The sequence below is a fragment of the Chiloscyllium plagiosum genome, unplaced genomic scaffold, assembly GCF_037043375.1.
Source record: "Chiloscyllium plagiosum isolate Xiang-an unplaced genomic scaffold, Cpla_swu_hap1 HiC_scaffold_9, whole genome shotgun sequence".
Lineage (NCBI taxonomy): Eukaryota > Metazoa > Chordata > Chondrichthyes > Orectolobiformes > Hemiscylliidae > Chiloscyllium > Chiloscyllium plagiosum.
Genome location: NW_028270147.1, coordinates 27142361 through 27164679, shown reverse-complemented (window position 1 = coordinate 27164679; position 22319 = coordinate 27142361). Strand labels below are relative to the sequence as shown.

Below are 22319 nucleotides of genomic sequence, written 5' to 3'. Positions count from 1 at the left end.
GAGGCGGGAATTGAACCCGGGTCTCTGGCGCTGTGAGGCAACAGTGCTAACCACTGTGCCATTGTGCCGCCCACTTAGTGATCTTGGACTAAGGCCCACTCTCTTCAACTGGATCCTCAGTTTCGTGACCCACAGGCCACAATCAGTGAAGACTGGGGATAATATTTCATCCTCACTAACACTCAACACTGGATCTCCCCAGGAATGTGTACTAAACCCCCTACTGTACTCACTGTATACACATGACTGCGTTGCCAAAAACCAGACTAATGCTATCTACAAGTTTGCTGGTGACACCACTATAGTCAGTCAAATCTCAGATGAAGACTAAACAAACTACAGACGGGAAGTGTAAAACCTGGAAAAATGGTGCACTGAGAACAACCTAGCTCTCAATGCACATTAACAGCACAGAGATGGAATGAGTGGAGAGTGTCAAGCTCCTGGGAGTGGGCATCCACAACAAGCTTTCTTGGACTCTTAATGTGGACGCACTGGTTACAAATGCCCAACAAAGTCTCTTCTTCCTCAGGCAGCTGAGGAAATTTGGAATGATGATGAATGCCCTTGCCAACTTTTATAGGTGCGTCATCGAGAGCATTCTGTCTGGATGTATACTACCTGGTATGGCAACTTTACCATTCAAGATTGGAAGTGGTTACAGAGAGTGGTGAACTCGGCCCGGATAATCACAAATGCTAACCTCCCATCTATAGAATCTATCACCAGGCCCGCTGTCAAGGAAAGGCTGCCAGCAGTCTCAACGATCCATCCCACCCTGGCAATGTTTTTTCTACAACCTCTACCATCGGAGAGAAGGTACAGAAGCCTGAACACACGCAGCAGCCGGTTTCAAAATAGTTTCTACCCTACTGTTGTTAGAGTACTGAATGGACTCACAAACTAACATTCGCCTGTACCTGTGTTTTGGTTTTTGCCGCTGTTTACCAATTATTTACATACCTATGCTACTTAACTCTGGGATCTGCCTGTATTGTTCACAAAACAAAGCTTTTCACTGTGACTTGGTACATGTGACAGTAAATTCAATTCAATTCAATTTAATTCATGAATCAGACTGATTCAACATGGATTCCTAGTGTACCTGGTAATTCACTTACATTGTACCCTCCAGTTGGCTCCCAACCATTTCCCTCAGTCGTACCATTAGTAATTTCTGCTTAAACATGAAAACAAGAACTGTTTACTGTTTCACTGCTGACCCATTTTTGACTAAAAAATGTAGTTTCAGCAAGTTAGCATAACCAAGATTACAACCAGAAAGAAATAGATGTAAGTGACTTGTTATCTGCCCAATCCAATATTATACTTTGATGTCCCTTATAGGTGTTGGAGTGCTTTTGGGTGCTGTGGGATATGGGGTGAAGATAATAAAATAAAGTTTAGGTATAGTTTCTGTAATTTAATGTAATCGCAAAACAAATTCAAAGGGCTGAATGGCCTATTCTTCTTCCCATAGTCGCAGTTGCCAATGAGACTATGGTATGCATCCAAAATGCAATCATTACGTCCTAGCCTCACTCACCAATTTTCTCAGATTCTGGATCAGTGGTGCTGGAAGAGCACAGCAATTCAGGCAGCATCCGAAGACAGGCAAAATCGACGTTTCGGGCAAAAGCCCTTCATCAGGAAGGGCTTTTGCCCGAAACGTCGATTTTGCCTGTCTTCGGATGCTGCCTGAATTGCTGTGCTCTTCCAGCACCACTGATCCAGAATCTGGTTTCCAGCATCTGCAGTCATTGTTTTTACCTCACCAATTTTCTCAGTCAATGACAAATTTGGATTTGGTTCTGAAAATAGGTAATAATGTCCCGCATTGCTTTTTGCCGAAATTTGAACACCTGGTTTCTGCCTCCAGAATGATTGAAATTATTTGCTTTCTAACAAAAACAGACATTGCTGGTAAAGCTCACCAGGTCTGGCAGCATCTGTGAAGAGAAATCAGCTTTAAGGAAGGGTCACCAGACCCGAAACGTTAACTCTGATTTTTTGTCACAGATGCTGCCAGACCTGCTGAGCTTTTCCAGCAACTTCTGTTTTTGTTTCTGATTTACAGCATCCGCAGTTCTTTTGGTTTTCATTGTTTTCTAATTTGACTACCAGGAATTTCTGGAAGAAATGACCTGGAAGAGGGGTTAGAAGGTTGGGTGAGCAAGTTTGCGGATGATACGAAAGTCGGAGGAGTTGTTGACAGTGAGGAAGCATGTGGCAGGTTACAGCAGGATATAGAGAAGCTGCAGAGCTGGGCAGAAAGGTGGCAGATGGAATTCAATGTAGCTAAGTGCGAGGTGATTCACTTTGGGAAGAATAACAAAAAGATGGGGTACTGGGCTAATGGTCGGATACTTGGTAGTGTGGATGAGCAGAGGGATCTTGGTGTCCATGTACACAGATCTCTGAAAGTTGCCACCCAGGTAAATAGTGCGGTGAGGAAGGCATATGGCGTACTGGCTTTTATTGGTAGAGGAATTGAGTTCCGGAGTCCTGAGGTCATGATGCAGTTGTATAAGACTCTGGTACGGCCGCATCTGGAATATTGTGTGCAGTTTTGGTCGCCATACTATAGGAAGGATGTGGAGGCATTGGAACGGGTGCAGAGGAGGTTTACCAGGATGTTGCCTGGTATGGAAGGAAAATCGTATGAGGAAAGACTGAGGCACTTGGGGCTGTTTTCACTAGAGAAAAGAAGGTTTAGGGGTGACTTGATTGAGGTGTACAAGATGATTAGGGGGTTAGATAGGGTCGACAGTATGAACCTTTTCCCGCGTATTGAGTCGGGTATTACAAGGGGGCATAGCTTTAAATTAAGGGGGGGTAGATATAGGACTGATGTTAGGGGTAGGTTCTTCACTCAGCGAGTCGTTAGTTCATGGAATGCCCTGCCAGTAACAGTGGTGGACTCTCCCTCTTTATGGGCATTTAAGAGGGCATTGGATAGGTATATGGAGGATAGTGGGTTAGTGTAGTTTAGGTGGGCTTGGATCGGCGCAACATCGAGGGCCCAAGGGCCTGTACTGCGCTGTATTGTTCTATGTTCTATGTTCTATGTTCTATGTTCTAAAACCACAGCTTAAACTTGGCCCTCAGTGTGTTGTCTGAAGAAGATGGATTTCCCTTTATTAAAACATACATCCTTCTGAAAATACTCAAAAGAAACAGCCAAAAATATCAGCATTTCCTTTCTCACTGTCAATGCTGATCAACTTGATCAGTAGGATTTTGTGTTCTGGATCGGGACCTTGATTTGGGTGTCCTGACCTTGTACTATAGAGAGGACTGACAGCTGACTTCTATCACGGCCTTGGAAAGGTGATAGACAGAGTCTTGCTGGATGCCAGCTCCCTGGTCTACCGACTGGAAAATTCCTTTTAAGTTCTGACGTTAGTTGGCTTTTCAATGAATATAACTGGCTAGTTGCCATTTTATGAGTGAATACTCTTTTCAGCCCTGACCTGGACTCCTCAAAAATGTTCTGGAGTGGCAGTGGATGTTGATGCCAACAAACTGACAACAACCAGCCAGAGGCATAAAGTTCCGTGCCCACCCATGTCGGCTTCTACCCCTGCCCCAACCCCCACCCCCACCCCCACCCCCACCACTTGCCCATTAAGATCTTATGTTTCATTAAAGCATTTTCAATTTTGGCCTATCTAACCTCGTCATTTGAACTCTCTAAGCTATGCATTTGACTACATTTAAATATGCCAGATGACTTTTTCCAGCATTGAAAAAAAAAATAGTTTGTGAACATCTAATTGCTCAGAGTTAAGCAGAATGTTGTGGGTTTTAAGTTGCAGTTAGGCTAGACCAGGCAGAGAGAGCAGAATTTCTTCTGTAAAGAACATTAGTGAAGCAGACTTTTTAAAAATTCATCCACAGATGAGGGTGTCACTGGCTAGGCCACCATTTATTGCGCAGAGGGCAGTTAAGAGTTAACCACATTGTTCTGGCTCTGGAGTTATATGTAGGCCAGACCAGGTAAGGATGACAAATTTCCTTCCCTAAAGAACATTAGTGAACAAGATGGGTTCTTTGTGATAATTGACTGTGGTTACAAAGTTGCTATTAGACCAAGTTTTTAATTCCAGATTATGTTTTATTGATTTAAGATTTCACCATTTGCCATAGCAGGAATTAAACCCATGCACCCAGAATGTTAGCTTGAGGCTCTGGATTATTAAATCAATAACATTACCACAATGCCATCACTAGTTGGCAGCATATTCCAAGTATATTTCTCTTTTCAATGCACAAGTTCACTACCGTAACAATTTCAACTTATTTCTCAATAACAACCAAAAGAACTGTAGATGCTGCAGATCAGAAACAAAACCTGAAATTGTTGGAAAAGCTCAGCAGGTCTGGCAGCATCTGTGAAGAGAAATCAAATTTAATGCTTTAGGTCTGGGAGGAAGAGTCACCCGGATTTGAAACATTAACTTTGATTTCTCTTCACAGATGCTACCAGACCTGCTGAGCTTTTCCAGCAACTTCTGTTTTTGTTACTTTTCAATAAGTTGTCTTCTGATCTTAACCAGTATCATGTACTCTGGAAGTAATCTTTCAGTTTACCGAATTTGATAGACTGAAATATGATTGTTTCTTCAGGTATGTTCATTTTAGACTAAATTTTGTCTGATCAGAATCAAACCCAGAATAAGACAGGTAGAAATATATTTTTGTAGTCATTCACAAGATGAAGGCATCACTGAGTGTGCAGCATTTATTGCCCAGAGGGCAGTCAAGAGTCAACCACTTTGCTGTGGGTCTGGAGTCACAATGCAAGCTAGACCAGGTAAGGATGAGTTTCCTTCTCTCAAGAACATTAGTGAACCAGATGGGTTTTTCTGACAATTGATTCATGGCAATAATTAGACTCTTAATTCCAGGTATTAATTGAATTCAAATTCTACCAAATGCCTTGGTGGGATTTGAACCCAGATCTCCATTCCAGTGATAATACCACTAGGCCATTGCCTCCCCAAATGTGGCTTTGATTAAACTATTTCATGAGGAGAGAAATGAATGTATGGAAAGGACCACCTGGAAAAAAATATGATGTTGGAAAAAATAACAAGATATCCTACTAGATTTTCTGACAAGCGATTTAGAGGTTTAGAGACAGATTATGATATGTTTTTTTATGAGACCTGATGGAATATGCTGAGTTTTTCCAGCCCAGTACATTCCTATGCTCCTAGGCAATTTTTCCTGATTTGCAAAAACAAGGATTGTTGGTTTTTTTTCTGCATTTGGCATTAATACTGGAAAGGAACAAAGTACTTTCTGTGGTCAGGCCAATACATATTGTAAAGAGTTGACTTTACAACTGTCTGTTGTTCCATCTCTTATGATCTAGGATGGATATTTTTCATAATTCCAAACTGGAATGAAGACTTTCTGCTCACTGTATTAGCAGTAGGTCTACATAACAAGCAGGGAACATGAGTTAGTGGATTTTAAGGTACATCAGAATAATAGTAAATATTAAGCCAGAGTCAAATCTTTAATTTTAACTCAATTCAATGTAACTTTTGACAGTTTGTGTTTACCTGGATGTTTACGAGCTGCTATTCTAGCAGTGATTATTAATAGAAGCAGGTCTTTTCTGTCATCATGTGATTTGGCTGTGATATATTTCTATAAAGAGATAATTAAAAACTGATATCCTTATGTTATGCCAAATTTATCTTGTTGGATCTTCTGCAATATGTGGTGTCATCGTCTCTGTGTCCTAAAGAATAATCCAAAATTGTCACACAAAGCACAAAGTTTAACCTTGGCAAAGAAGACAGAACTCTTGTTCAAAATAGTTGCAAGTGTACACAATCAGTGTTGACTATTCTATCATACGATGATATCTTAAATGCTTTGAATGCTGATTTCAATTGCAATCATCTTAAAAATTCATACGAGACATATTATGACAAAGAATGAATTATATACACCCACATACAGTCTATATAGGTAGAATATGCCCCCAAAAAGGAGAAAAATGGTAGCTGTATTTTTGTGTTTGTATTGATTTGTAAGAACATATGGATTAGGAGCAGGAGTAGGCCACGCCTCCATTCAATAGAATTGTGGCTAGTTTACTTGAAACCTCAAATTCAAATTCCTGTTGACTCCCCCATAACCTTTCGCCCCTTTGCTTACCAAGAATCTAACAACTTCTGCATTAAAAATATTCAGAGTCTGTTTCTCCCAGTTTTTGAGAAAGGTAACTTCAAAGACTCTCAGCCTTCTGAGGGAAAAATATTCTGATAATCTCTGTCTTAAATGGGACAATCCCTTATTTAATGACCCCTAATTCAAGATTCCCTCACAAAAAGAAACATCTTCTCCACATCCACCCAGTCAAGATATTTCAGGATCTTACATTTTCCAATTAAGTGACAAACTTTCCTCATAAGATAACTGCCTATTCCAGCTAACTGTCTACCAAGCCTTCTTAGCCCTTCAGGTAATTAAAATGACAGAGAAAGATCTGTTGAATTGTTTGAACTGTGTTTTTCTCAGTTTGTTTTAAATACTTTTGTTTAAAAATAACTTGCCATGAATAGACTTTAGTTTAAGCACAATCTTCCTTAGATTTAGCAGCAATGATTTCAATGGTTCAGAATGTATAATTGAATGGTTAGAACTGACACTCTGTCACTGTTCAAAGGTTGCAGGTTTGAGTCAAATGTTTGACATGCCACATAATTCTGTCAGTGCAGTCATTTGTGTTACAGCACCGAATGTATTTCACTAGAGTGTAATATTCACACCTCTGGTCTAGTTACTTGAATTGATCTCTGGATCGATGAAATCATCAATCCTTACTTTATTCCTGTTTTAGTTTAGTTTCACGCTCACTGCCACTTTCTGACTCATGGTTTCCTCTGCTTATGGATGCATGTAATTCTTTCCAAATTCGTCTAACTTTTAAAACAGAATGGTTCTCCTTTGTAGGAGCGGACTTCTATTCAGTTTCCAAAAGGAAATGTCGGACGTATACACCCATGTCATCAGAAATAACGTATAAAAGACTCTTTGTGAAGATTATTCCATGCATTAACTCCTCCAATACCAAACTTTATTACCTAATTGCAAAGTTCTGTTAGTGATATAGCCAAAAACACAGCTTGTCTACCTGTTAAGACATATCAGTAACCGATTTAATAATACCATCTTATTTTTATATAACATCATTATGCAATAAATTATCCCAAGACCTTTCACAAAGCTGTTACAGATAAAAATGAGAAAGCATTAACAACAATAAAACCAATCAGTGAAATGACAAACAGTTTGGAAATTCAATGTCTCTATAATCATGCATAAAAAGTATGGTGACATCAGTCGAATAGGTAGACAACAGTTTAAATTTCTTAAATGAAGCCTAATCTTTTCACATGTTTTCTGCCACATATTTGCTATAACTTTGACTGTTGTTCCATTACTCCCTGAGCTGTAAATGTATAATCATTCTTGTAATGGATAAAATCTCTTCTTGCCCCTTAAAAGGCCAATGACATCAGAGGGTGGCTCTGTGGCTAGTTAGCAGTGGAGATTCTGTAACCCTGTGATTAGTCCTTCTTACATTCTGTCTGAATCTGATGTATTATTGAAGGTTGATATGTTTAGAGAGAAAGGATATACTCTCCTCCAGATGGATACAAATGTGCTCCACTCTTAATGTAGAATAGATGTTCCAGATCAGGGAAGTCGATGACAATTCCCCAAACTCGGAGATTGCGCTTTTAAAAACAAAATATTTGATTAGTCTTCTTGCTCAGAGGGCTGGCAAGAAGAACTATAAAGTAGGTGCCATGCTTTCTGGCTGCAAGGTAGGTAGTTGCTAGTATAGGTACAGGTTCCTGCTTACCTAATGTGAAGTAAGCACCCTTCTACTGATCTTAGCAATCACAGTGATATCAGTGCTAGATGACACCGGTAGACACAATCTCAGCATTACTGCCAGTATCATACACTGCAAATGTCCAGCACCTTAAAATTTAACTTTCCTTCTCTTGTTTCTGAATGTTCACAGACCTATTTTATATTCCCAATATTTTCTATTTGTATTTTTAGCAATGGCTACTTTTGAATGTGGATGAGGAATGTAAGGGATTCAATAGATTTTTTTGGGTTGCAACAACACTTTCAGGAAAGAACTTTCTGAAATACTTTGACTCAGATATTGTAAAATAGACAATTTACATTGGAACATTTTTTGTGTGCAGAAGTCTTTTCAGTTCTGTGGGAACATAATGACATAGCTGATTTAAAGGGTTTTTTTTTCAAATCTTTTGAAGATTTTTAGCTTGTAAAATAACAAATCTGCCATGAAGAAGTAATGGGTAACATCTGGAACAAGAAAAACTCACTTAAATTTTCACAGCAGATATATTTGTGCTAAAATCAGGTACTGCACACATGCAGGCTCATTATAAGTTGTTCACGTTTATTAAAAAACTGAAGGTCAAAGCAATGTTGTGGAAAGATTCAAGCTGTTAAAGTAACATTTAACACTTATTTATCTTCAAGAGCAGTTCTGTAAAGAGATATGAGTGCCTGCACTATCAGTGATCTCAAAAACCAAGACACTTTTCTTTTTAATGTCTACTGATTATATTAACAATGCACAATATCTCAGTCATGATTGTAATCTATATTTAAACAAAGCTTTTATAAGAACTGCTTTAACAAGGTAACATTTATGCAGATTGATTTGAAGAAACATTACTGAAATTAGGTTGATTAATTCCACAAGAAAAAACATATAGGTTTGACAAGTTCAAGAAACAATACAAAAGAACAGCAGAATTTAAATGTTACACTGACTTTTTGTTTATATTAAAACAATGAGAATTGATCTTACCTCAAAGGCAGTACAGAAATGCAGCTTTCCCACCAGTTGTTCAGTGCAGTGCGCAGTCTGGGAACTCCTCTGATTTGGACTCTCACAGCTGGTAAATGTTGTTAATACATCATATCACAAATTCGTCAGGTCACAGCCTGGCACAGGAAACCATTTAACAGAATAATGAAAGCTACAGTTTAAAACCGCACAGCAATATGGCATTTTGGCAGCTATCAATCCAAATCAAATAAAATTCTCCCAATCTACGAAATGGTCTGTGTAAGCAACAGGTGCATTAGAACTAAGTTTGGGAGTTCCCAACTGTTTTAGCAGCTTTCTACTGGCACTCTTGAATATAAGATTGATCACATCTAAACTGAAGCATATCACCACGTATCTGTAAACAAGTGTGTGCTATTTCTAAATGCCATTCTATTCTCTTATTCAATGTTAAATGCTGCATTATAAGGTCCGTTGGCAAGGATTCTGACACTAAAGATGGCTATGTAAATTTTTGCATGAGCTCAGAAGTACATGGCTGCATAAATAACCATAAATTTAATCACCTGATTTTAGTGACTTCTCTGTAATGTTTGTTGAATGTGCAGGAACTCAATGGTAAGTGATAAGTGCCTGTCAAAATGAAAATGCAAGATGATATAAGGTCTGGCAAAGGTTATATTTGTAAAGATGGGGAGCATCTCCATGATTACAAAACTGGTGGCATAATTCTGAATGCAGAATTCCTACTCTTGAATGTTATACATACCATTTTACTGATATGAATTGGTTGGGTGGGGAAGTGAAGAAAATGGGCTTGGATCATATTTGCAATGTTGTGGAAAGATTCATAGAAGGAATTGCACACATTAAAGTAATGCAGCTCAGGTTGAGCTTGTCATGACTGGACCATCCAAAATATAATATATATATTTTAGATCCTGGGGTTCCTTAGAGAGGTATGGTGTCCTTTGAAAAGTGGTCCCATTGCATGAGATCAGATGCACTTTGAGAGAGATAATGTGCCTTTACGAGAGGTAACTGTCCTTTGAGACTGTTAAAAGCATTTTTAAAAAATTCACTCAAAGGATGTGGGCATTGTTGACTGGCCAACATTTAGTTGCTTTTGAATTGTATGGCTTGCTAGGCCATTATGGAGGGCAGTTGAGAGTCAACCACATTGCTATGGGTCTGGAGTCCATGTAGGCCAGACCAGGTGAGGATGACAGATTTCCTTCCCTGAAAGATATTAGTGAACCAGATGTTTCTTTTCTGACAATTGACAATGATTTCATGGTCATTGTATATTCCTAAATCCAGATTATCATTGAATTCAAATTGCACCATCTGCCATGCCAGGATTCATACCTGAGTCCCCAGAACATTAGCTGAGTTTCTGGATTTATACTCTAGCAATAATACCACTAGGCCATCACCTCCTCATTCTCATCACCTGTGCATGAATGAATGTAAAATGGGTATAAACCACTGGACTTGTCAAGTTCATTAGAACTGCTGAAAGGAGTTAGAAAAGGGAGCTGTAAAGCTGTCAAGGCATGTGAAACTCCTGGCTTTTAAACATTTGAAAAAAAAGATTAAAAAGTATCAGTGCTTGAACAGATGAACAGTTAGTGGTTCCGAAATGTTCACTTTGCTTTATCTCCACAGATGCTGCCAGACCTGCTGAGTTTTAAAGTAATTTCTGGTTTTGTTTCTGATTTCCAGCATCTGCTGTTTTTTTGTCAAATGAGCTATCTTTCCTTGATGTGCTGGTTGAGAAATCTGCTGGGGGCTCTCTATTACAAACTACCGTCCAATACATGCTTAATGTGATCATTAGGGGTCAATATATGCATTGAGATTCACATGCTATATGATTGGCTTTAATTGCAAGCTGGAAATAGGGCCTGAGGTCATTATGCAAGCTTGATATGGTGCTTTGGGGGCGGCACAGTGACTCAGTGGTTAGCACTTCTGTCTCACAGTGCCAGGTACCTGTGTTTGATTCTGGTCTTGGGCGATTGTGTGGAGTTTGCATATTCTCCCCGTGTTTGTTTGGGTTTCCTCTGGGTGTTCTGATTTTGACCAACCGTCCAAACATGTGCAGGTTAAATGGATTGGCCATGCTACATTTCCCAAAGGGTCCAGGTATGTTCTGGCTGGATGGATTAAAAATGGTAAGTGCAGAGTTACAGGGATAGGGTAGGGGGATGCTCTTTGAAGACTTGATGTGGACTCAGTGGGCTGAATGGCCTGCTGCCACACCATAGGGAGTCTGTGATTGTAAACCATTCTGCAAATGAGTGGCCACCCTGATCAGTTCATTACTCGCTAATGCATGAAAGGGCCTAAAGCCATCACTTGCAGTCCTGGAAAATGGCCAGGTTTGTCTTAGATTACCCATGAAGAGTAAGGTATCAAAACATTTGAGTAAAAGGTGTAGCTAGCTGTTTGATGCTGCTAGTATGTAGTAGCAACGTTAGTGGTGTTCACCACTAGAAAATGCTGCAATCAAGCCCAAAACACTCTGTCCCTCACACAACTGAATGATATGGTACTTGAATTTCATTATCAGCATGATGCCAGGTCTGTTTCTTGTACATCGCAAAGACTGGTGGATTGTATCAAACAGCATATCTTTTGGATTGTTTTCCTGAAGAAGGGCTTATGCCCGAAACGTCGATTCTCCTGTTCCCTGGATGCTGCCTGACCTGCTGCGCTTTTCCAGCAACACATTTTCAGCGCAGGTACTGTTCATACTCAACTACTCCATGCCTGCAAAATTCTTACACAGTCCTCACTTTCTCTAAATTCTTACACCACTGTCCAGCATTACATATAATGCCAATTGAACAATGTTGTTAACTAATCCTGGTTCTGCTGGTAATTACCCTGGCAACCAATTTAAGATAATCAGGCAGGCTTGCAGTGTGGCACTCCTGATCTTAATACACATTTTTATATTACAACAAAGGGCCCTGCTCTTTATAGGATACATACACCTGTTTCAACTGAACGAAATTGCATTCCTTGATTTATTCTACTGGGTAATGCCAATTGGGCTCACCTGCCTGGTTTAAGTTTAAACAAAGCTTGGCGGTTAACTGTCAATTGAACATTCCTTGTGCTAAACCTCTATACGTCAATGTCTACTTGCCAATCAATATAGTCAATCAATGTAGTATTCTCAGATAGTAGGAGAAAGTTGTTCCTCTTTAGAAAAATATTTCTCGCAAATGGCCCTGGTAAGTGCAGGATGAAAAGTTTAAGCTAAATGCATCTTTTTTCAGGAATACATCAGTTCTGTACTGCCAAATGACTATTTACCTTATACTTATGGTTCCTAGTTTTAGATTCCCCCACTGGTGAATATTTTACCTCTGTCTAAAGTATCGAATGATGCATAATTTTACGGTAAGGCCTCCCTTCATCCACTTTTATAGCGAATTTGAAAAAACTGTCAGTTACTTGTCTTCAGACACAGGAAGGATTGATAGCCAGAACATGACCATCAAAGCAATTATTAGGGATGGAATTTTCTTCTCCCTGGTGTGACATAAGCAATGGCAAGAAAAATGGAAAAAATAAGGTGAAAGTGAATAAACCTTGACGTTGAAAGAAAGTTTCCCAATTTTCCACTTCAGTTGGAAGTAGTCAATTTAGAATCTCACAATGTAGCAGTGGCTATTTATTTCCATGCAATTATGTCTCACTCTATTTGTTTATAGACTAATTTTTATTTTTCTCTCCTTCACTGAGACATTAAATATCGCAAATTCTGGCTACAATTCATTAAATTTCTGTCCTGGCCATCATGCAAATGTGTCCCTACTTTGGAGCTCAGGGACATCCATGACATGCATGTTTCTGCCAGGTTATTTTGTCCACAAGGAAATTCTCGCATCTTAGGCATCTGCACAGGATGCATGTTATAGCTCTTTGCTTGTTTTTTTTAGCATTCACTGAATTCACTGGTTGATTGGAAGCTGCCAACCTCCGTATGCTTCACATTGCTCTCTTAGTGCACACTCACTGACTTCAGCACTGATGTTTGGGAGCCAGCCTCTGGTGTAGGTCATAGTGCACAGGGCCCTAGTGCTCAGTTCACAGGCTTCCAGCCAATGCAAGGCTCACATTGTTTTTAGAAGAGAGGAAAGGTAGGTGACTTGTGTTTTTGGGGAGCACAGAACAGTCAACCTATGAATCAGTTGAAGAACGGAAATGTTGCTGTATACCATCATGCTGTGTCATCCTCTGCCCTGCAGCTATAGCATTTCTCAACTATCACAGCAAGGAAAGGTAGTTCATTTGACAAAAAAGAGTGGATGCTGGAAATCAGAAACAAAACCAGAAATTGTTTTAAAAACTCAGCAGGTCTGACAACATCTGCAGAGAGAAAGCAGAGTTAATGTTTGGGCCAGTGGCTGTTCATCTGTGCAAACACTGATACTTTTAATCTTTTTTTTTCCCTAAATGTTTGAAAGCCAGGAGTTTCAACTGCCTTGACAGCTTTACAGCTCCCTTTTCTAGCTCCTTTCAGCAATTCTAATGAACTTGACAAGTCCAATGGTTTATACCTTTTTTACATTCATTCATGCACAGGCAATGAGGTGGTGAGGTGATGGCCTAGTGGTATTATCACGAGACTATAAATCCAGAAACTCAGCTAATGTTCTGGGAAGCTGGGTTTGAACACCACCATGGCAGATAGTGGACTTTGGATTTAATAATAATCTGGTATTAAAAATCTACTGATGACTATGAACCCACTGTCCATTGTCAGGAAAATCCATCTGGTTTACTAATGCCCTTCAGGGAAGGCAATCTGCCATCCTCACTTGGTGTGGCCTACATGTGACTCCAGAACCACAGCAATATAGTTGACTCTCAACTGCCCTTTGAAATGGTAATTCAGGGGTACTACCACAGTCAGTCAAAAGACTTTTACCTTGACACTACAGTCTTTGGCCACAAAATCTGGCTCTACTGGAGTCCAGGGATCCAGATTCTTGCAGTCTGAGATTGGGCTATAAATGGTCCTGTAGATCAAGCATAGGTCATGGATGCATTACATATAGGTCAGTTGGGTTCTGCTGAGATACCAGTTTGTGGAATGGTCCACTTTGTTCTGCAATGAGGCAAAGGAGGATTGAGAATGATAGAATTGGATACAAGAGCAGTTTGTGGTGATGCATGAGCATGAAAGATGATAAGTTATCTCCAGTGAGTGAGTAGGAAGTACAAAAGGCAGGAAGGAAGAACTTGGAAAGATGAAGTGGGTGACGACCATTGAATGAACATGATGCATTCAATGCCAAGAGTTGCAGTCCATGAACCTTGTTTAGATACATGTGCATTGGCAGAACTAGAGTTAGTACTATCCTGTCAATATGAGATAGCATAGAGAAGGTGGTGGCACTTCAATACCTTTGACCTATTTTCTGCACTATTGTCCATTCCTTTTCACCCTGACACACCACTGACCTGGGCTGAAATTTGTGCTTGTCTGTGTAGTGTCACCCAGAAAAAGGACTGCCCTCCTCTACTTCACCCTGTATACTAATGCCTTCAGGTTCTTATTAGTGAAGTCTGATTGAGCTTTTCTTTCCTCTGGACATTTGTTTGGTAATAACAGTTGAGCAGAACAGTGTGAGGGCTAGTTCTTGGCTTGCAGGATATGTAGTTGGTTTTAAATGTGGCATCCAAGGTGTATCACCTGGAAGGTGTCATAACGTTGATGCTTCTGCATCTGAAAGTAATGGTCCAAGAAATGTACCCATGATGCCAATTGTGTGATTAATGCAGTTAAGAGTGGAAAATTGTATGAAAAATGTTGCTGTGAGCCACGGCAAACCAAATACTATGGATCTCAACAAAACTGTAATTGGGAATTCCTCCAAATCTGACTTTAGCATCTCTGTTAAAAAGACATTCAGTGAATATAAAGTCGATACATGTTGTATATTTCAGAATGTCTCCTCACAATCTCTCCTGATAACTAGTCAATGGTAAAATAATATGTGGCCCACTTTGAAGATGTGAATTCTACCTCCTTTAGGAAGGAGGGAAGACCTTCAAATAAATCTTTACACAATTTGGCATATAAATGACATTTTAATATTCTGTCATGGGATGTGGTTGTCATTTGCAAGGCCATAATTTATTGCATATTACCAATTTCCCTTGAACTGAGTGGCTTGCTAGGCCATTGCAGAGGGCAGTTAAGCATCAGCCACATTGCTATTAGCCTGTTGTAACAAAATCCAAACCAGGTAAGGATGGAAAATTTGGTTCTAATAGAAATACAGAAAATAGGAGCAGGATAGCCCGCTGCTAATCAAATCATTCAAGTGATTATCTAGCTCAGAGTCCTGTTCCCACGTTCTCCCCATATCCTTTGATCCCTTTAGAATTAAGAACTATATCTAACTCCTTCTTGGAAACAGTCAATGTTTTGGCCTCAACTATTTTACGTAGTAGCAAATTCCACAGGCTCACCATGTTCTGGGTGAAGAAATTTCTCTTCATCTTAGACTCTGTGTTTAACCTGTATATTCCTGTTAGAATTTTATAGAGTTCTATGAGGTCTCCCTCATTCTTCCAAATTCCAGTGAATACAGACCTGAGCAATCCAGTCTCTCTTCATATGTCAGTCCTGCCATCCCAGGAAACAGTCTGATAAACCCTTCACCACATTCCCTCCATAGCCAGAACATCCCTTCTTTAGATAAGGAGAGCAAAATTGCACACAGTACTCTGGGAGTGGTCTCACCAAAGCCTTGTACAATTGCAACAAGAGATCCCTGCTCCGGTGCTCAAATTGTAGTGTTGCAAAGGCCAGCATATCATTTGCCTTATTCACTGTCCACTGTACCTGCGTGCTTACTTTTAACAACTGGCATACAGGGATATCAAGGTCACACTGCACCTTCCCCTTTCCAATCTATCGCTAATAAATGCCAATATCGCCAAGAAATACTCTTTTTGCTTACATCTGTAGAACAAATTTTTAAAAATTACCCAGGAGACAAAGTGCAAATAAAGTAAACGGAATATGGGGATCCATCTTGATGGGTTTAGGTGCAAAAATATCTAGCTGAATATATAGGAAATGGGCCACCTTTGTTTGTTTCGTGATGCTTCGCAATGGATTTCGTCCGATAATTAAGTTGTGTGTTACAATGGGGTGGGGTGCGGGGGGAGGTGGGGGTGGTGGGGAGTGGCGGTGGTTTGGAAAATTCAACTGCAATGGGAATCTAGCTTATTGCAGAAATGTGTCTTCCTGAGATTTCATGTATGGTATTCTATAGCTAATTTATAAGAAGTATTAAGAATTACATAAGAAGTAATAGTTATCAGTGAAATGTATGATGCAAAAATGTTGAGATTAAACTAATCCAGTGTTATTGTGCAGTGTGATTGAAGTTAGAGGTATGTCATAAAGATATATCATATGCTTGTCATTCAATATCATCAACAATAATTTCTTTATAGCCCATAATACCAAAAATATGTTACCTCTCCTTGGGCACTAGAGGACCTAACTGAGCTAGAAAAATCAGTTAATAGGTTTGGTTAGTAGCTGAGTTCTGAATCCAACAGCTGCACGGAGTTGTAAAGCAGACATAGCATGAAGGAACAGTAAGGAAGTGGAGTTGAGGTTCAGATTATCCATGATACAGAATGGTGGGACAGGCTTGAATGTTTAAATGGCCTTATCCCTTTCCTATACTCCCCATAATCTTTACAGATGTAGAGTTTTACACTTCTTTGTATGACTGTACGGCTCTAACAATCAGTTTGTTAAATTGTCATCACACCAGTAAAAATAAAATTTTAAGTTACAGGATGTAGCTGAACTGAAAATATAAATATTTTCACAGCAGAATCAAAAAGGGAAGAGAATGCTTACATACAATGATCTGCACAGCTACACAAAGTTGGCTTAAAGCCTATAACTGCTCGTATTCAAATACTTAATCTCCTTTTCTACCCACACATTTCAACCATTAGACATGCTGTCTTTACCTTGAATGATCCAGTCTGATAATTGTCTGAGAGAGAAAAAGTATCTCCTCATCTCAGTGTAAAATGGAGACCACTAATTTTACAACTAGTTTGAGACATGCCCACAAGGGGATACATCCTCATAGCATTCACCCTGATAATTCGCCTCAATCTTACATCACCTTTCAGTCTTCTAAATGCCAATGGATATAGTCCAAACCTACTCAACCTTTCTTTATAAAATGATATTTTTAAGATATACAGGCAAAATATTATTATTGTAACATAACATGTGAACTGAGGGTATAAATGTTTCATGCTTCATCTTTGGAGCAGCACAGTGGTAAGCACTGTTGCCTTATTGCAGGGGACACAGGTTTGATTCCAGCCTTGGGTGGCTGTCTATGTGGAGTTTGCATGTTCTCCCAATGTCTGCATGGGTTTCTACTGGGGGCTGCAGTTTAGTACCACAGTCGAATCATCTGCAGTTTGGGTGGGTTGGTCATGCTAAGTTGCACTGTAGTGTCCAGGGATGTGGAGGCTAGGTTGGTTAGCTGTGGTTGTTACAGGGGTAGAGTTGCAGGGGGTAGGGTTCTGGATGGGATGCGCTTCAGAGGGTTAATGTTGACTCAATGAACTAAATTGCCTCTACCTGCACTGGGATTCTATGATCTTTTACATTTTTTTTAGATTAGGTTACATTACATTGCAGTGTGGAAACAGGCCCTTCGGCCCAACAAGTCCACACTGACCTGCCGAAACGCAACCCACCCATACCCCTACATTTACCCCTTACCTAACTCTGCGGGCAATTTAGCATGGCCAATTCACCTGACCTGCACATCTTTGTGACTGTGGGCGGAAACCGGAGTTTGTGCAAACTCCACACAGTCAGTCGCCTGAGGCGGGAATTGAACCTGGGTCTCTGGCGCTGTGAAGCAGCAGTGCTAACCACTGTGCCACCGTGCTGCCCACATGGCGGAATGGATCACTTAAAGGATGGCATTGTGCCCTTTGTAAACTCATAGCTTGATGTTAATCCAGACACTTAGGAGTCTGCGGGATGTAATAATGTTTGAGAGTCTTCAATACCATGATATCCATGCTCATTTCCTTATGCAGTCATAAAGTCATACAGCATGGAAATAGACCCTTGGTCTAACTAGTCAATGCCGACCAGTTTTCTCAAACTAAACTAGTCCTATTTGCCTGTGTTTGGCCCATATCCCTCTCAACCTTTCCAATTCATGTACGTGTCCAAATGTCTTTTAAATGCTGTAACTATACCTGCATCTACCACTTCCTCTGGCAGTTCATTCCACATATGAGCCATCCTATGTGTGAAAATGTTGCCCCTCAGGTCCTTTCTAAATTTTTCTCCTCTCACCTTAAAATTATGTTCTCCAGGTTTGAATTCCTTTTCCTGAGGAAAAGCTGTTCACCTTTCATTGCCCTTCCATGATTTTACAATCCTCTATAAGGGCACCACTGAACATCCTATGCTCCTGTGATAAAGGTCCCAGTCAATGCAGCATCTCCTTATAACTCACACCTTCAAGTCTCAGTAATATCCTTGTAAATATTTTCTGCACCCTTTCAAATTTAATAATATACTTCCTTGCACCGAGTGACCAGGGTATACAGTACTCCAAAAGTGGCCTGATCAACATCCTGTATTGCTGCAACATAACATCCCAACTCCTATGCTCAATGCTCTGATCAATGAAGGCAATGTACCAAATGCCTTCTTTAACACTGTTCACCTGTGACTCCACTTTCAAGAAACTATGTACCTGAAATCCTCGGTCTCTTTGTTTGACAAACTCCCAAGATCTCTACCTGCTGTTGCCTTACCAAAATGCAATACCTCGCATTTGTCTAAACTTCATCTGCCACTCCTCAGCCCATTGTCCAATTTGCTCAAGACCCCGTTGTAATCTTAGATAATCTTCTTCACTCTCCACTAAATCACCAATTTCAGTGTCAACTGCAAACTTACAAACCATACTTCCTATCTTCTCATCCAAATCATTTATATAAATGACGAACAGCAGTAGACCCAGCTGGTTAATGTACAATGCTGGGGGCAAAGTCACACCAACTTCATGCTGGGAATAAGTTGAGTGAACTTTATCTGAATTGCTTCTAATATTGTCTGTTAAGTAAGGAGACCAAAACTGAACAACACTCCAGATTCCTGTTGAAGGACTTATACTCGAAATGTCAATTCTCCTGCTCCTCAGCTGTGCTTTTCCAGTGCCACACTCTTGACTCTGATCTCCAGCATCTGCAGTCCTCACTTTCTTCTGCACTCCAGATGTGGTCTAACTAAGGTTACATACATACAAACAAGGAGCAGGGGTAGGAGCAGGGAGATTCAAACCCTCCAGCCCGCTCTGCCTTTCAGTAAGATAATGGCTGATCTGAATGTAACCTCAAATCTGCATTCCTGCTAGCCCTGATAGAGTTCATCCTCCTTGTTTATCTCTGCCTTAAAAATACTAGAAGATTCTGCTTCCACCAGCTGTACAGTGGCAGTAACATTTCCCTGCATTTGCAATAATCGAAGAAAACCTTAACTTGCACTTAATTGGCTCAATTGGGCTCTTAATGGGTGGACCATCTACAGCTTTCCTGCAGCATTTTGGCAGTTCTCCAGTTTCCCAGGCCCTGACAAAGGACTGGTAAAATTTAGTCCATTGATTTACTAAGAGATCAAGAGTATTTCTTAGAAACCTTTAAATGAGCAAGTGACATATTAGCTGGCCTACTTTGGTCAAATTATACACATACATACAAACATTCAATCTAGAAGCAGGAATAGCCCATTCAGCCAATTGAATCTGCTCCAACATTCATTACAATCATGGATGATCTGATTACTCCACATTCCTGCCTACTTATGATAAATTTTCACTTGCCCTACCTACAAGCAACTATCCACCATTTTAGCTGCACTAAATTGTTCATCTGGAGATCTCCCTCTACTTGCCCTTAATGTACTCAGAGATGGCCTTTTCTCCAATGTGTCAATGTGAACCTTTTATTATTTGGAAGCGGGCTTTCAAATTTAGTAATGATAAAGATTGATGCTCTTTCTTGCTTGCCCTCTGGCTGTCATCACTTGTCATCGCCTCCTGTACTCATCATTGCTGTAAGCTTCTCAGATTCATTGCAGCATCTGGATTGCCACTGCTTCACAGACACTTAAATGCAATCCTTGATGGGCTCTTGAAAATGATTACATGAATAGTCAGGCTGCAGAAAATCTATCAGGATCAGACTAAGGTCAGTGAGGTGGAAGTGTGCACCAACTGTATGTGTGCTGAAGTGTGGCATGAAGGCACAGCATTTTAAGTCAAATATTTAAATGTTGGTCAGCCATTTAATAGCTTGATGGATTAGACCATTTAGACAATTTCATCTAGTTACTTTAGGAACACTAACTATTTATTTGCATGACTACCTAAATTGAATTTTTTTGAAGAAAATCATTTTTGCAACCAGAATTAAGGATAAAGCAAGTGCCTCAAATTTCCTGAAATGAAATAGATAACTAGTATTCCATGGGTTAAATAAATTAAAAAATTCAAAAAAACTTGGCAATGCCAAGATCAGAGTTAGTACACATTGCTGGTGGTGAAGACAGCTTATTGCATGGACTAGTCATTCTATGCTGTTGTTATAGCTACAAGCATGACTGGTTGCAGTTTATACCTTCTGTTATCTGGTCCGGTGACTGCTTTTTCCAGGGGTTTTATCTTCATGCATTTGACATTGTCTTGTCCTTTTCTTGTAAATCAGAGCCCATTAAATCACACAGACTTTTCTCTGATTTTCCAAAGGTCAACTTTAATAATGCACAATGTTCTGGTTGAGGCTGCTTTCAGCGTGGCGCCCATGTAGGCTGTTTCTATGAGCTGCTTAGAAAACTTGTTATTTTTGCTTTGGTTTCCCTGGTAACTGCATAGACCTTATAGGGCCTACAGAACCTAATGTCATGCTCAGGTTATAGAAATTCTCCAGAATTTCTTAATGGCCCACTTCAAAATTAATCATTAACTAGCTTACCAAATGAACAAGAGTTAGATCCCAAAATAAGGTTATAACAATAGTTGCCATTATCCTAAATTGAAGACTAGGAGTACCACAGCTACTGAGGGCACATTTTCACTTCACTGACTGACTGAGTTGAAATTATTCTTCAGGCCAGTTTTGAAGAACCTAATTATAGAAGCATAGAATGCAGCACAGATGGGTTTCATTTAGCCCATTGTGCTCATGCTGAATTTTTGTAAAAGCTATCCAATTAGCCCTAGTCTTCTCCAGTAACTTTACAAATCTTCCTTTTCAAACATAGATTCATTTCTTTTTGAAAGTTACGACTTAATCTGCATCTTCTGTCCGCTTAGTGCATCCCAGATCTTATCTTGCTGCATTAAAAAAAATCATCTCCTTTTCTCCTTCAATTATCTTAAATTTGTGACCTTGAAGGACTCTCCTGACGGTGGACGTATGTCCCCTTTGCAATTTTATCAAAGCCTCTCATGGTGTTGGGCACCTCTTTACATCATCCATTCGAGCTTCGTACTTTAAGGAGAACGCTGATAGTTTTTCCTTTTGACCAACTGCTCCAGTTTCTCCAGATAATACCAGGGCCTGAGGGATGGGGGGGTGGGGGGAGTGCGGGGAGATGCGGTGTGCGATGCGGATGAATGAGGTTTGTACCTCTTCGGAGAGTCTGCACTCATTGGTTGAGTATCCTGTCGATTTAGAGGGTAAGTATCCAAAGCAGCTAATCACATTCATAAACTATCCCAATTGTCAGGCTAAAAACCAAAAGGACTGCGGATGCTATAAATCACAAACAAAAACAGAAGTTGCTGGAAACGTTCAGCATGTCTGGCAGTATATTAGATTCCCCTACAGTGTGGTAACAGGCCCTTCAGCCTAACCAGTCCTCTGAAGAATATCCCACCCAGACCCATTTCCCTCTGACTAATGCACCTAACGCTATGGGCAATTTAGCATGGCCAATTCACATGCCCTGCACATCTTTGGACTGTGGGAAGAAACCCACGCAGACACAGGGAGAACGTGCAAACTCTACACAGACAGTCACCCGAAGCTGGAATCAAACCTGGGACCCTGGTGCTGTGAGGTAGCAGTGCTAACCATTGAGCCATTGTGCCACCCTGAACCAGTTCTGAGGAAGGGTCACCAGACCCAAAACATTAACTGTGATTTCGTTTCACAGATGCTGCCAGACCGGCTGAATTTTTTCAGCCATTTCTGTTTTTGTTTCCAATTGACAGGCTAACTGGCTAATGACGATGTTGTTCTGACCATCAGAAGTATGTGTCAGATTCTGTTTTTTAACTGCATGCTGGGATTGTTGCTTGTCTGTTGAAAATGCTTGGAAGCTGAACGAGAGCAAGGTGAG

At 40.2% G+C, this 22319-nt stretch overlaps 1 protein-coding gene and 1 long non-coding RNA gene across 3 annotated transcripts in view; one reads left to right on the top strand and one right to left on the bottom strand.

Moving 5' to 3' along the window:
- The window catches only part of palmdb (palmdelphin b), a 112337-nt gene extending 103045 nt beyond the window's left edge, over positions 1-9292 (bottom strand). Inside the window, exon 1 of one of the 2 annotated variants that reach the window (XM_087990493.1) lies at positions 8888-9292. The gene's annotated coding sequence lies outside the window, so the exon portion shown is untranslated. Of the gene's footprint in view, positions 1-5573; positions 5593-8887 lie in introns of those variants that run through there. The other variant, XM_087990494.1, reaches the window with a different exon arrangement.
- Positions 1-22319, top strand: part of LOC148149107 (uncharacterized) — a 201980-nt gene that overhangs the window by 32247 nt on the left and 147414 nt on the right. The window lies entirely within an intron of this gene.